Raw genomic sequence first — 13,683 nt, 5'->3', positions numbered from 1 at the left:
GGGTTCGGATGATTCCAGCTCCTCACTCTCACACCGCAGGACAGTCACACAGCACCAGCAGCTCTCAAACGCAACCTGCTGAAGCAGGGGCCCACAGGCTCACTATACACCACTCGCTTGGGTGACTCTCAAAGACAGACAGACACTGTTCACTTCTTCTTCCATGCATCAAAGATGAGCATTAATGCTTCACCCTGAACTGTGTTTGCTTCTGAAATTTATTATGGGTGTTAACTGACCGTGTATGAATCCACTTCAAGGTGCTATGACAAACTAAATATGTTGTCATGGGGTCATAGCTTAACTGCTCTTTGAGAATAGATTACAACTGCATGTGGAGCTTCTGAAGTCCCTTAGTTAATTTTCAGATCTGTTAAGGAACCATCACACTATGAGATTTAACAATCCGCACTACAGCTATACAGCTAGATTGAATTGGATGCATCTTACTGTTCCTACAGAATTGTAGGCTACAACACGAAGCAGCAGTTACTGCACTATTTGTTTCATGCTACAAGCTCCTCCATGTGGTCATAATAACAGCTGAAAAGCACATCACACAAATCAGCTTCTACTGCTACAACTCAAGTAAACTTTGAGTTTTTGTTACATTATCAAACATTTAGTTTTGCATTTATAGTCACGTAGAATCCAAAATTTTCATTTTCAAGTACATCCTTCCCAGGAGTGGATGTCCTATCAAATTCTCCCCAAGATCAGACTGTGCTCTGAGAAATTACAAATTACTCAAGGTCTGATTCTCATACCCTACAGGGCTCAGTTAGTGTGTTAAGTGTTAAAGTTCATGATAACATTCTTCCTCTTCTTCTTCTTTCATCTGCTCCTTTTAGGGGTTGCCACAGCAGATTCTGTCCATACCCTATCCATAACATCCTCTCCTGTCCCACCAACCCTCTATGTGTTCTTTTTTTTATTACATCCATAAATAATCTTTGTGGTTTTCCTATTTTCCTCCTGTCTGGCAGCTCCCCCGTCAACATCCTTTGTCTAATATATCGACTATCCGTCCTCTGCAGATGTCCAAACAATCTCAGACAGTGAAGTTATAAAAAAGACTGGACAAGTCTTGAGAAAGCCTCTTCTCTCTGAAAAGAACATGGCAGCACAACATGTGTTTGCAGAGTTGTATCTTACCAAATCACGAGACTTCTGAAACAATGACCTTTGGAGAGATGAGACCAAAGCGTACATATTTGTCGTTAATGCACAGCAACAAATTTTGGTGAGGTTACCTAACAGCTAAAGATTTGCAGAAACTGGGTCATGCTGTAGGACAGTGATGCCAAGCAGAAGTTAATTTAACTCTATGATAATGATTCATCAGATGCTGCTGAAATCAGTAGCACTTATTAGCAATGTTAGCACCAGCAGCATTCTTTCACTGGATGTTAATGCATCGGTCCACTGGCATGATTACATACTCTGATACACCTTTGATTCAACTGTTGACTGGTTAGTGGGCTGTCATCTGCCTGACTTTCCACCCCCTTATTTTAAACTTACCTTTACACAGAAAGAAGGGTTTTGCCATCGGCATCATGGCGAGTGGCGGAATCCAAATCTTGTTTTTTTTAAAGCTGAGGGTGGAGTCTAAAATATACCAACACCACTACGACTAGATAGGCATACCATTTGTGAATCATGCAGTGCCCCTTTTTTCTCATTGAGCTTTAAAGCGCTGTTATATTTTCCACAATCTACTTGCCGCTTCTTCACTGTTTGGGCATTGAAGTTGACTGGGCCTTGAATATTTATCATAAATCTCAAAGTCAAAGATGCATGAAGCTTTGTGAGCTGCCCCCACAATTATAGAAGCTAATTGATTGCCATATAAATTGTTCACTCTGCTTTAAAACTCTTGAAGTTTTTGTCTATTTCAAAATTCAATTTTAGCACCAATCATATGACCTCCTATGAGCAAGCGCTTTGACAACAGTGGGAAGGAAAAACACCCTTTTAACAGGAAGAAAGGGAGGGAGGGATTATTTTTGAATGGTAATTCATGTTTTAATAATCATTATCAGCTGTGTTCACATACTACTTGATTTTCTTTTCTTCTTTTTTTCCCCCCGCTAATAGAGCTAACTGCCAAAGATGAAACGAAAAGGATGCCTTACGGCTAATACTCTGAGCGAGCCTGGCTTTGAGTGAACTAATTAGAGTGATTAGTGTAGAGATTACTTGTCTGTGTGTCATTTAAGCGATCCTGTTTCCCATCCTAGTAGTTCTGCAGCTCTTTATCTCTATCTTTGGCTTTTCTGCTACAGCAGATAAGAGTCCAGCATGTACATAGTGGTCTTGTGATGCAGAGTCAAATTCAGCAGAAGGCTGAGCAGGCAATATCTTCTGCAATTTGGAGGGGGGGGATAGTAATTGGTCTGCTTTGCATCAACAGACTGATGCTTGCTGAAGGCTCTGGGTCCCCTACAAACCCTTTATGCCAGAGTTAAAGAAGCAGATATGCTATCTGGAAAAATCAGCAGGCTGCTCGCTTGAAAACAGTTCCCATACTTGTCCCTCCTCTGCTTGGCTAAAGATGCGGAATAATTGCCCACTTACTTTGTCTTTTGCTTTTCCCTTTCTCTTCCTGACAATTTTTTTTCACACAAAAACACAAACAAAGGATCATCTTGAGGAACAAACAAAGATGAAAATACTGGCAAATCAAAAAAGGGATAAGTAACCTGGAACAAGTTTAGAATAAAAAATAAACATCTGTAGGTTACATCAGGCTAAGTCTCTGCATGATATCTTTTATTTATAATTTTTATTTTATAATAGAAGGATATATGGATTTAGTTTCTGTCTTTACTCTGTTTAAATGTGCAGTTAGAGCGTTAGCAGGGGTTCATAAAACTCTGCATCTAAATGTGTGCATACATCCAACAAATCAGAACATTTGGAAAGCCAGGGTGTGTGATGATAATCATCCGAGATTTATGGGTCCATGGACTGTGCTGCATTTTCTTACGTAGAAACAAAGCAGATGGAAGGCTAACACGATGGTTTATATTGACAATATGGCCCAGCAAATGGAAAACCTTTCAGCCCAAGCCTGGACAGCTGGCATCGTATTCAGTATGAAGAGCAGAAGTGAAGTTTGGCAGAACATCTTTCATGGCTACAGGAGGAGTTTTATAACTATAATATATATACAAAAACATCTTCAAGGCCTCTGGTGCTTTTTGCTGATGTGTTTAAAGCTGATTTAAGATTCATCCATTGTTATTTTTCTCTGCATGGCATATTTGCTGCTCAAATGTCTGTGTGTTTCCTCCATGTTGCTTTACATGTTTTTGATTTTCCTGCAGCTTCAAATGATGCAGCTAATTCTCAGTGATCTAAAACAGGAAGGCGAACACAGGAAGGAATTTCTGATTGATTGGAATAATGAACAGTTCAGTTTGTCAGAGTTAAAGCCAGAAGGTCAAAGGGCAATGCTTCCCGAAGAACAGAGAGGAGTTGTCTTATCCGCTGAAAATCAGCCTGCTGTGGCTCTGATGTGTGTGCGAGTTTATTCTCTTTGAAGCGCACCGCTCCCGTAGGTGTAGCATGGCGTGACTCAAGAAGAAGAGGGTGAGGAGACCTATGAGGGGAGATGTTCTGGTTGTGGTTATCGGTGTGCTATGCTGGCATCCAGGCAGCACAGCATGTTGGAGAGATAACAAGCCTTTAGGGGGGAGAGTGGGGGGAGAGAGAGAGTCAGACCATCCACCTTTTAATACTATTTGACCAGGCCTCCATCCAGCTTGCGGACAATTGAAGTCTGAGCCAGTAATGCACATCTGTGCCTTATTTTATTGCTGTTCCAATTTTGTCGTGGTATGCGCAGAGGGCAACAAACAAAGCACAGTTTCACCTTGTTCCCATATCCCTGACTGAAATTTTCCCCCTCCCTCCAGTCGCCTTCCTCCTCCCCCCCCATATGGAAACCCATTTGGACACACGTAGCCATGCATTAGGGTGAATGCAAAGTTACAGATCTTATATTGAAGCAGCATTCCACTGGAGCCCCCCATGGGGTACATGACGGGGTTTTACTTAAAAGAAAAAAGGCAGGCGGGGGAGACTTCAAGTCTGAAGAGGATATTAGAAAAATACATTGAAAAAAGTCCCCTCTGGCAATTTTTTTCACTTTCAGGAACAATTTGTACCTTTCCCTCAGAGGGAAAAGTGTGTTCACATGAGAGGGGGCGGGAGGAAGGGATGGATACCGTTTTTCTTTTTCTCTTTTTTTGAGTAGGTCTGAAATGCAGAGGATGTAATGAAAACCAACTGGCAGGCCGTCACTATCTATCTGCCCTGGTCGAGGAGTGCATTGACATGGAGAGGAAAAACAGGCCCTCTCTAATCCAGTCAGGCCTGCGCTTCTCTTTTTCTTCATTAGATTCCTTATTTTCCTTCTATTTTATTTTCAACATAGAACACAGTGCTCATGTCTTTATTTTTGCAAAGCAAGAGAATGTCCTAGAAGCAAGACGATAGCTTCAGCTGATGTGAGCTCATTTGCAACTCGCTGAGGTTATACATTTTTATGTCAGCATCAACTAAATTTGATTCATTGTTTTTCCAAACATAAAGAGCAACACTATGATCATCTTCCCCCTTTTTTTTATCAACATGAACACACATCACCCAGAAGGATTTCAGCTGTGCTTTGAAATATTAAATCTTGGCTATCTGGAAGGTAAACACATCAGACTACACTGGCTGACTCCTGAGTTATGTTGCATCCACCTGGCTGCACAGTGAAAGCCGTCTTTGGATTGATGCTGAATGGTGACCTGCAGCAGGGGGTTCAGTCTGCAAGGCGATAAGAGAGCTCTTTCACACGATGGTGCTTCCTAATCCACCCTGCACAAACCCAAAAACCAAGCCCAATATTAGCTTTTCTGCAGCTGGCCAGTGCAAGTAACGAATATGAGCATGTTTGTCTGATTGTGTGTGTCTTGTTCCTGAGATCTGGAAGGAATGTGGCTATGGATCATGTTCTGATGCAGTTCTGAGAAAATGATAGTTTATATATCTTTATATATATATATAAATCTATTTGATATATTTATATATTCAAAGTTGTGTTATCTGCTTTGTACCATGACTCATGAAATTTGATTAGTTAAACATTTTTTTATTATTTAAAATAGGAAAAAGTAATAAATATGAGTCACTATAGTGTTAAGAGCCCAAGATTTTACACTTATATACACTTGTACACTTATACGTTACATGTATGAAGTTCAGACTCACGTGATTCAGAAAACCACACCATTGAGAAGCTGGAAAACCCACACTTTGGCACTTTTACTTTATTAAAATGATGAATGATGACACTCAGTGAAGTTATCACTGACTCAAGTTGCAAAGTTGCAAAACTCTCCAAAGATGTTAAGTGAGCTTCTTCTATGATTTTAAAATAAAAGTTTTTATGTTAAATGCAGTGATTGCCTGATCAATGACTAGAGAGAGTGAGTTGTCATCTAAAAAAGTCCTATCAAAACTACCAAAGCACTCAAGTGCTCCCTCTGGTATGCTATTTCACTTTTCTAAAAGAAGAGAATTCCTACAACTCCTTTCAACTTTACATCAACTTTCATGTATTAGTGTGAATCTTGCTGATAAAATGACAAATAAAAAGACGTAGCAGTGGAACAGAGCTAAAACAGTGTTAAAACATTAACTTTCACTGACATTTAAAAGCATAGAGACCCCATGTGATGTTAAAATCTGTTTGAGTCAAGCTGAATTGGATTAAACACTTCAGACAAGGTCCTTCTGTGGTGCCCATTTTAGCCGTGAAACATTTACGACTGCCAATCTGTAGTTAAATGTTTGTTAACACACCTTCCACCGTTTTCCTAATCATCAGTCATTAGTAACGTCTAACAGCCTCCCCTCATTAACTGTCCCAGGCTGACAGGTAGAGAGAGCCTTTCATTCCCTCCATATTTATTATGGCCTATTTTAATGAGCACTTTGGACCATCACCTCCACTCTGTGATTTATAGCATTTCTAGCAGAGATCAGAGGGCCTGGCCTGTTTTGTGCCTGTGAAGCTGGCAGCCTTTCCTGAATACTGAGCCAGCTTGGACACTGAGGGGACACAGCTGGGCCCAACATGGCAAGAGGTGTGAACTCCCTGGGCTTAATGAGCTCATGGCTGGACGGGGGCCTCGGAGACTGGCCCTTATATGCACAGAAGAGATAAACTCCATCAATATGTAGTTCCACAATTCCTCACAATCGAAATGGGAATTCTGAATCGAGCTGGAAACTAATCTTTGTGCGTTCACTACAGTGCAGTAGACATGCAGTGGATTTAGTTTACCCTCAAAATGAAAACTGGCCTGACTTTGCCTCTTGTTGAAAGAGGTAAAAAAAAAAAAAAAAAAAAATCTTTAAAGGTTGATCCACCACAGCTAATATCCTCTGCAGCCAAAGAATTTCATTAAGAAAAAATCTAAAATCTCATTATCTCATAAATTTCCCTGACAGCCACATGCTGATAAACAGGCCATTCAGTGGCAAGCAAGTTCTTTATTAAAGCAAATATGTGTGTGCAAGCTCACCATGAGCAGTAAAGAAAATAAACACAAAAATTAGACCAAAAAGGAGTTGCTTAGGTGTGTTTTCGTCATTTAACCAGTTACACCTATTTACAAGTATGAGCTGCTAAGAGCATTAAGACATAGTTTCACATAGGGAAGATTTTTTAACCCATTTCTAAATACACTGCAATACCCTTTAAAATGTAGTTAACATTGCTATATAATAAAAAAAAATGACATGAGCAAAACAAGAAATAACGAGGGTAATGTGGCTGGATTAAAAAATACAAAACATCCAGGGTTCATTACTCTACTCGGTTCAATAATCCAAGAAGGTTAAAAAGAGAGCATCTGTGATGGTGTGCCGGTGCACTAGTGCACATGAAATGAATGACTTCATAAAAGCATCATTAAAGCCATATAACTCTTTCGAGCTACAAGTACTGCCACCTGGCATGTTTTTCAGAGAAAAGTAACAGCCAGCCACTGCCCTGGCCACACCATGGCATTTAAATTACTTACAAAAGACCCATATTGTTTTATCTACATTTCACATATCATCATCATGAAATAAACAAAAGAAAACAAAAGAATCAAATAAAAATTAGTCCTCTTTGAGCTTGGTTGTAACATTTATATAGGTTTTTTTTTTTGGTTTTTTTTAAAAACATTGTTAATCTTAGACATAGTCAAAGATTCTTTTCATCTGAGACCTTATAAAACCTGACTTTTAAAAAGTCGGAATACATTCAATAATGTTAAATCAGAGCAATAGTCAGCTGGGCGGAGGAGTTCAAGGCTGTTGATTTAACTACATGCAGTAACGTCAGCTGAAGCTTATTTTCACAGTCTTGCCGGAGAATATGATTCTCTGAGAGGTCAGGGTCATCTTGGCTGTGCTACTCTGTTGCCCTGACCCTGCAAGTGTATCCAACCTCAAGCACCTGGGATGAGTTAGTCATTATAAAACCATTTCAAAGAGTTGGTGTGATACTTCACCTGTAGCATCAGTTGGTGGTCTGCTGAGTTCTTCTCCTTCTGATCCCAAACTGTCCAGCACTAGCTGTGAAGTGAGCTTGAGCTGCCTGACTCTTCCTAATCGTGTCCCTGAGAGCTTCAACCTGCCCTTTCTCTCTTTTAACCAATTTGTCCCGGATGCTCATTTTTCCTTGATATCTCAGAACAAAACAAAATGCCTCGCCTTGTCTTCTTTGTCATAATATTTGATCTGTTTAAACATCCGCATACACCTTTTCTTCGCGTGACTATGTGATTGCTTCTTGATTGCAATCACATAGTAAAGACCTAGAAAAAGAAGCATGCTCATGAAATAGTGGTGCTGGAAGATGGAGGTGCACGCAGTTTCACACCACCCAACAGATGGCATTATTCAGTGTGTCATTTACATCATCAGCCTGCAGTTTTTCCGATTCATATTTTCATTTCAAACTGCACATTTTATTTTAATGCTGCAACTCAGCAGTGGCTTCGGTCCTTCAGGGCAAGGAGGCAAAATGAGGAAGGATGTCCAGTGGTCTCATGCTGGGCTCAGACATTAATTGTGGGAACACACACGCCATGAAGTATATGCCTCTTTAGAGAGAGGTTTTTATACACCTTTTAAAAGGCTGTAAACTGCCTTTCATTGCCCTGATCAAGAGACCACATGCACAGTGGCAAACTTGCTCGGCCCTAACACACTGACTGTCACCGTGTAGGGTGCAGACAAACCAAATGTGGTGCAGAAAATATAAATTAATTTAACTTCATGGGTGATGGGACTTTTGTTCAGCATGCCTAACTTGAAGCTGGAGCCTTTTCAGACAGCTCTATCTGGCTCTGAGTTGTACTGTCTTTCCAGTGGTCCCCCGGGAACTGCAATTTATGGAGCAGGGAAGAGGGAAGAGAAGCCTGCAGCATGGAGCACATTGTTCACGGATCTAGCTTGTTTAACTGGCATGAGGGAGAGAGAAAGAAGGAGATGGGCTGTAAAAAAATACAGATATCATTATGAAGACATCAGTGTCTCTACTCCACATCTGCCTGAGATTTCCCCACAGCCCATTCTGTTTTGTTTAAAAGTCACTCCTCTGGGGTTTAATTGAACCCAACAAAAAGCCTTGTGTCACTGATTAGATAGGGGTCATCACTGCAATGTGGTTGGAGAGACAAAACATGCATCTATACAGCTACATATATACACAAACACACTAAACAGATCTACAGTAAATCTGAAAACGGGCAGCTATGTACACATACTTTCTTTGTTTACTCTCGGTCGTTTTTCCTGAGGCTCCACAGAGATTATCTGGTGATATTCTGCAGTGATTGTGCGCCTGGCCCCTGCTGTGGGCTGTGAAGCTCCACTTCTGCGAATGCAAACACATGGCAGATGGTATCTTCCTGTTGGTGATGTTTGACCAGTGTGAGGCACAAAAAAATTTAATACTTCTCCTTAGATGAGGGCGCTGTTTTTATCAGAAGAGGCAAGCAAAGAAAAAAAAAAAACAATGAGGGCAGCGGACGGTCTATCACACCCTGACATCCTGTTCTCAGCCTCCATTCTGTTTGTAAAACGCCAGGCTCTTTATCTCTGCTCATATCCTGAAAACAAACAAGCATGAAGGCATAGTGAAATATCCTCTAGAGAATACCACTCAAGGCTTCCAGTGACACCCAAGTGCTCTGTTTGTGGTTTATTTTAGCACCAGTGGGAATGCCGGTCCACTCCAAACGCCACGATGAGGTAAGTTTAAATATCCAAATATTTTGGGCATGTGCTCCACTTAAAGTTGACAAATGTGCTCTGCACTCAGGAATTCATGTTGACAGCTTGATGGATGGTTTCCTTCTTAACAATGCCACTTGGTAGATACTTGCATATTTGCACAGTGACATCTACAATATGCAGCTTACAGACAGGTGACAAGTTAAAGAGAAAAAAAGGTCAACATGTTCCTTCAGAGCAGCTTAAATGTAGTTTGGCATTGATTCTTCAAGTCTTCAAGTAGTGGGATGTAGCAACATTGTTCCAAAAGGTGGTATTGTTTTAATGAGATGTAACAAAATCTCCCTTAGCAGGTCAAGTGGTTTGAGATGTAGAGGCTGCAAAGCAATTCACGCATTTTCATACTTATCAGACAATTCAGTGACCACTCACACCATGTGGATAGGTCCATGGCAATAAACCACTCCCATCAGGTTATAAGAGATCACTCTAAACAGCACCCTTATTTATAATCTGATAAGTGAACTTAATCAAAAATACTTTAATTTGTCACCCATCTGTGTTTACCCCCCTGTTCCTGTCTCTGATAGCTTATAAACAGTGAAAATATGCTTTATTCATTATATGATATAGAAATATTCATTTCCACCTGTTTATGTATGTAGTAGGTGAGACAAAGGTGCAGTTTTTTTGTTTTTTTGGGTTTTTTTATGACAATCAAGCCTCTAATGGAAAGCCTTGAACTACTAAACATTTATTTGGGGGCATTTAGCCTTTATTTTGGAAAACAGAGTAGAGCAGACATGCAGGAAATGGCCTGTGGTAAAACTGAACTGAGGTCCTCGTAAAGCCTTTCTGCACACTGGTAACCCTTACTCTATGAATTAAGAAGGCGTGCTGTCAGTTATTTATCTTTAAGAACACACAAAGGAAACTTTCTGAGCACTTGAATTTAAAATATCGTATCAAATATTTTATGTAATATTAGATTTAAAATTATATAAGCAATTGCTGTACCAAGATAATTATCCTGGCTTGGTCACCTCCTTTCAAAAGGTGTCCTGGCCAGGATGGCAGTAGTTTAACATTACACAGTGTCAGGTGAACACATAAAACTATATTAAAAACAAATCCAAGTCCATTCTTCTATGATAGTTTCTTATTGCACACACATAAACTTGTCCCTTTGTCTATGCTCCATATCAAGAAAATCATGAAAATAAGCCTAGTAGCATTTGCTGAGAGACAACAAGACAGATGAACCAAAAAAGTACAACCTTACCTCCACCAAGGTGGCAGGCCCTCTGCTGAGGTATTACTTCTGCCAGGGACAGACCACAGTCTTGTAATCTAGGATTGTGAGTGACAGAAAAGCCTCACATTATATAACTGACAGGTATGTGGGACAAAAAAAATAATTATCACTGTTGTCCTGAAGAAAACACAACATTTTTTTAATCTAATTAACAATTTTTGTCTAAATTGTTAAATTCTTGGTTATTTCTCCAAGGAAATAACCTCAGATCATAACAGTTTATTGAACCCTTGCACCAGATGCACTCCTCACATAACGAAACAATAGTTCTCATAGAAAAGTCAGTAAAGAAGTCACTTGGCAGAGAAAAAGCATGCTGAATGTGGAATTCAGGCTGAGAGTGTGTGCCTGATGGTTATATGACCAGGCGGGGTGTGAGTGAAAGAGAGTGTGGTGACCTGTAACAGCTCCATGACTCCAGTCTGGGGCTTTAAAATCCACACGCCAGGATCCCGGATTGAACCCACTGCAGATCCCAATACAGTAAAGACGAAGCAGCCCCGATGGGAAACTGATCGTTTATTTAACTGCTCTTATATGCAATAACTAGTGACAGGAAGTCCTTTAAACAGCAGCAGTTACTATTTATGTAGTCCCTTTTTGAAGTAAACACACTTGCTGCCCCTCCTCCTTGCTGTAGACACCCTGCCGTTGAGGAATGCACCCATTCACAAGCTGGTGGCCATCTTGGAAGCTTGCCTCTCACTTCCTGTTTCCATGGCTACACTAGAGCGCTATGGGAGATGATAAGCACTTGCAGGCTCAGGTCCTAATCCTCTTCATCTAGCTCATTTTCTACATCACTTCATGGCATTTGGAATGAGCTGGAAAAGCCAGTTACCCGCAACAAGCATTGCATTTTTACACGGACAGAAGCAAGAGAAGAAAATGCGGTTACTCTCTCTTTTTTTTTTTGCTCTGATCTCAGCTTCTCTGATCTCAGTGCAGATCAAGATCACCAGTGACTATGTATGAGAGTTAAATGAGTCTGGTATACATGTGTTTGTGCAGCTATGGAGCGGTCGTATTCTGATCCGCTCCTCCAGAACTGCATCATAAATCACAAGGTCACCATGAGCCTGTGGGACTGGAGGAAACTTCAACGTTAAACTGGGATGATATTTCACTTCAGCCTCTTCGTGCTGCACTATTCCCCAAATACCCACTACCAAGTCAAGAATGCTTTATCATGACAACGGCACATCAGTGCTGATTTGAAAGCTGGGGATGAGACCGGAACAGCCCGTCTTTGGCTGACAGAGCTCAGTAGACGTGAGTGTAGGCATGGATGGAAGGAGGGATGCTTTAATGACTTTACATGGGTAGACACTGGATATCTTTTGCAGATGCTAATCATTTCACAATGTGAGACACTCATAAAACAATGTAAATAAATAAGTGTGAGTGGAACTATTTAGTCTCAAAAACTCTTTTTTTCTACGGATAACCAAGAAACACTAATGACAACTTTACAGACACACTGTTTGTAAAAATGTGTGGAAATCTGACCTTTTTTTTTTTTTTTACATAAGAAAACTGACTGAACTAGACACCAAGCATATTCCATAGACTTGATAACAAATTTCAAAATGTGAGCTACGCCCTGTAAATGTATTCTTTTTTTTTGGTAATAATTAATGATGTAATCGCTACTATCAGCAATCACATTACACTAAGATAAAAAAAACAGATTCTACAAAACTGATTGGACTGCACTTCACAGTGCAAATGGCCTAATGACCCAAAGCATACCGCAAAAGCAACTCCCGAGTTTCTCGAGGCAAAAAGACCAAGTCTGTCACTTGATGTCAACCCTTTAGAGCAGAGGAGTCTTTTTATTTGCTGAAGATAAAACTGAAGCAGAAAGACTCAAAAACATGTAGCAACCGAAGGAAACTGCAGCAAAGGTCCGGCAGAGCATCTCAGGGATGAAACACAGCATTTGGTGATGTTCATGGGTTCCAGGCTTCAGGCAGTCATTAACTGCAAAGGATTTACTTTGAAGCCTTAACAACAATTACTTTTGAGCCTCTGAAAATGGGGACTTTGTATAAAAATTACTTTGTAAATGAACTGTTTACTTCGTAAACACTTCGTAAACAGTTCATTCAAAATGTTCTGTTACTGTCATATCCTTTTTAAGTATAAAAATAACCTTTGTGTTTAGCCAGTTGTGTTTAGCAGTAGCCGTGTTTATGTGAATGAATATATTTGATGGATTGTGGACAACTTAGGCAAAACAGGGACAGCGTTACAACCTGGAGTCGGACATTTTTACGTCCCGTGTGCTTCTCACAGAGCCATGATATCAGACGGGAGAAAGCTGTAAAGGATGTGCAGGGTCAGCGCAGTGTCAGGGGGGACTCTGGGTTTCTCTACATGGTAAAGCCCAGAGAGATGTGTGAATAAGTGAGATGTTACAGACTGATGAAATTCCCAGAGAGCCCACGATGGATAATGTGATCCCACCACAGTGATGCAGAAAACAGATGGAGAGGGCTGCCTTCAAATTTCTCTTTCACCCTTGTCTTTTACACATCCACGAACACACACAGAACTGTAGCTCATACCCAAACCTTCTGAGAGACACAGTGTACACATATATACACTCATCGCACACACCTGTCTAGGACATGAGATATATGGCTCTCTGAGGGGAAATCCATTGAGTCTATCTTGTAAAATATTGTGATTTTTCTCACTCTAGTATATATTTCTTCACCCGGACAGTTTTCCCTGTCTCATAAAAAGTTTAAAATAAATGTCCTTATGCGCGCTGCTTAGGACAAACATGTCTGTCTTCTACTTAAAGCAACACAGGACTTTTCATCGGGTTGCACTCTAAATTCACAACATCTGTTTTCAAGTAAATTATGTAAATTTTGGTGTCAGATCTGAGGCCTAACAATTAGGCTTTGGTATTTTGTCCCACTGACCAACCAATAAACCCTGACTGGCTCAAACAGGAGATGTTTCTTCTGTTATCTGAAAGTGCCTTTTAATAGCACTGGGCGACAGGCGTCCCTCAGGCCCCTGCTGACAGAGTCAACACAACACACTGCTGCTTTGCAGGT

General features: G+C 40.5%; 1 long non-coding RNA gene across 2 annotated transcripts; it reads right to left on the bottom strand.

Moving 5' to 3' along the window:
- Window positions 1-7,354: 7,354 nt before the first annotated feature.
- Window positions 7,355-11,277, bottom strand: LOC106098588 (uncharacterized). 2 transcript variants are annotated; one of them, XR_001224870.3, is made up of 5 exons: window positions 11,008-11,277; window positions 10,577-10,644; window positions 9,016-9,170; window positions 8,826-8,935; window positions 7,355-8,519 (listed from the first exon to the last, which is right to left on the bottom strand). It is a non-coding gene; the product is annotated as an uncharacterized LOC106098588 (long non-coding RNA). The 2 variants fall into 2 exon arrangements; XR_003213940.1 differs by having other exon boundaries at window positions 8,826-9,170.
- Between the last annotated feature and the right edge of the window lie 2,406 nt (window positions 11,278-13,683).

This window comes from Oreochromis niloticus, linkage group LG14, assembly GCF_001858045.2.
Source record: "Oreochromis niloticus isolate F11D_XX linkage group LG14, O_niloticus_UMD_NMBU, whole genome shotgun sequence".
Taxonomy (NCBI): domain Eukaryota; kingdom Metazoa; phylum Chordata; class Actinopteri; order Cichliformes; family Cichlidae; genus Oreochromis; species Oreochromis niloticus.
The sequence above is the reverse complement of the archived record's forward strand: the minus strand, read 5'-3'. Positions and strand labels throughout refer to the sequence as shown.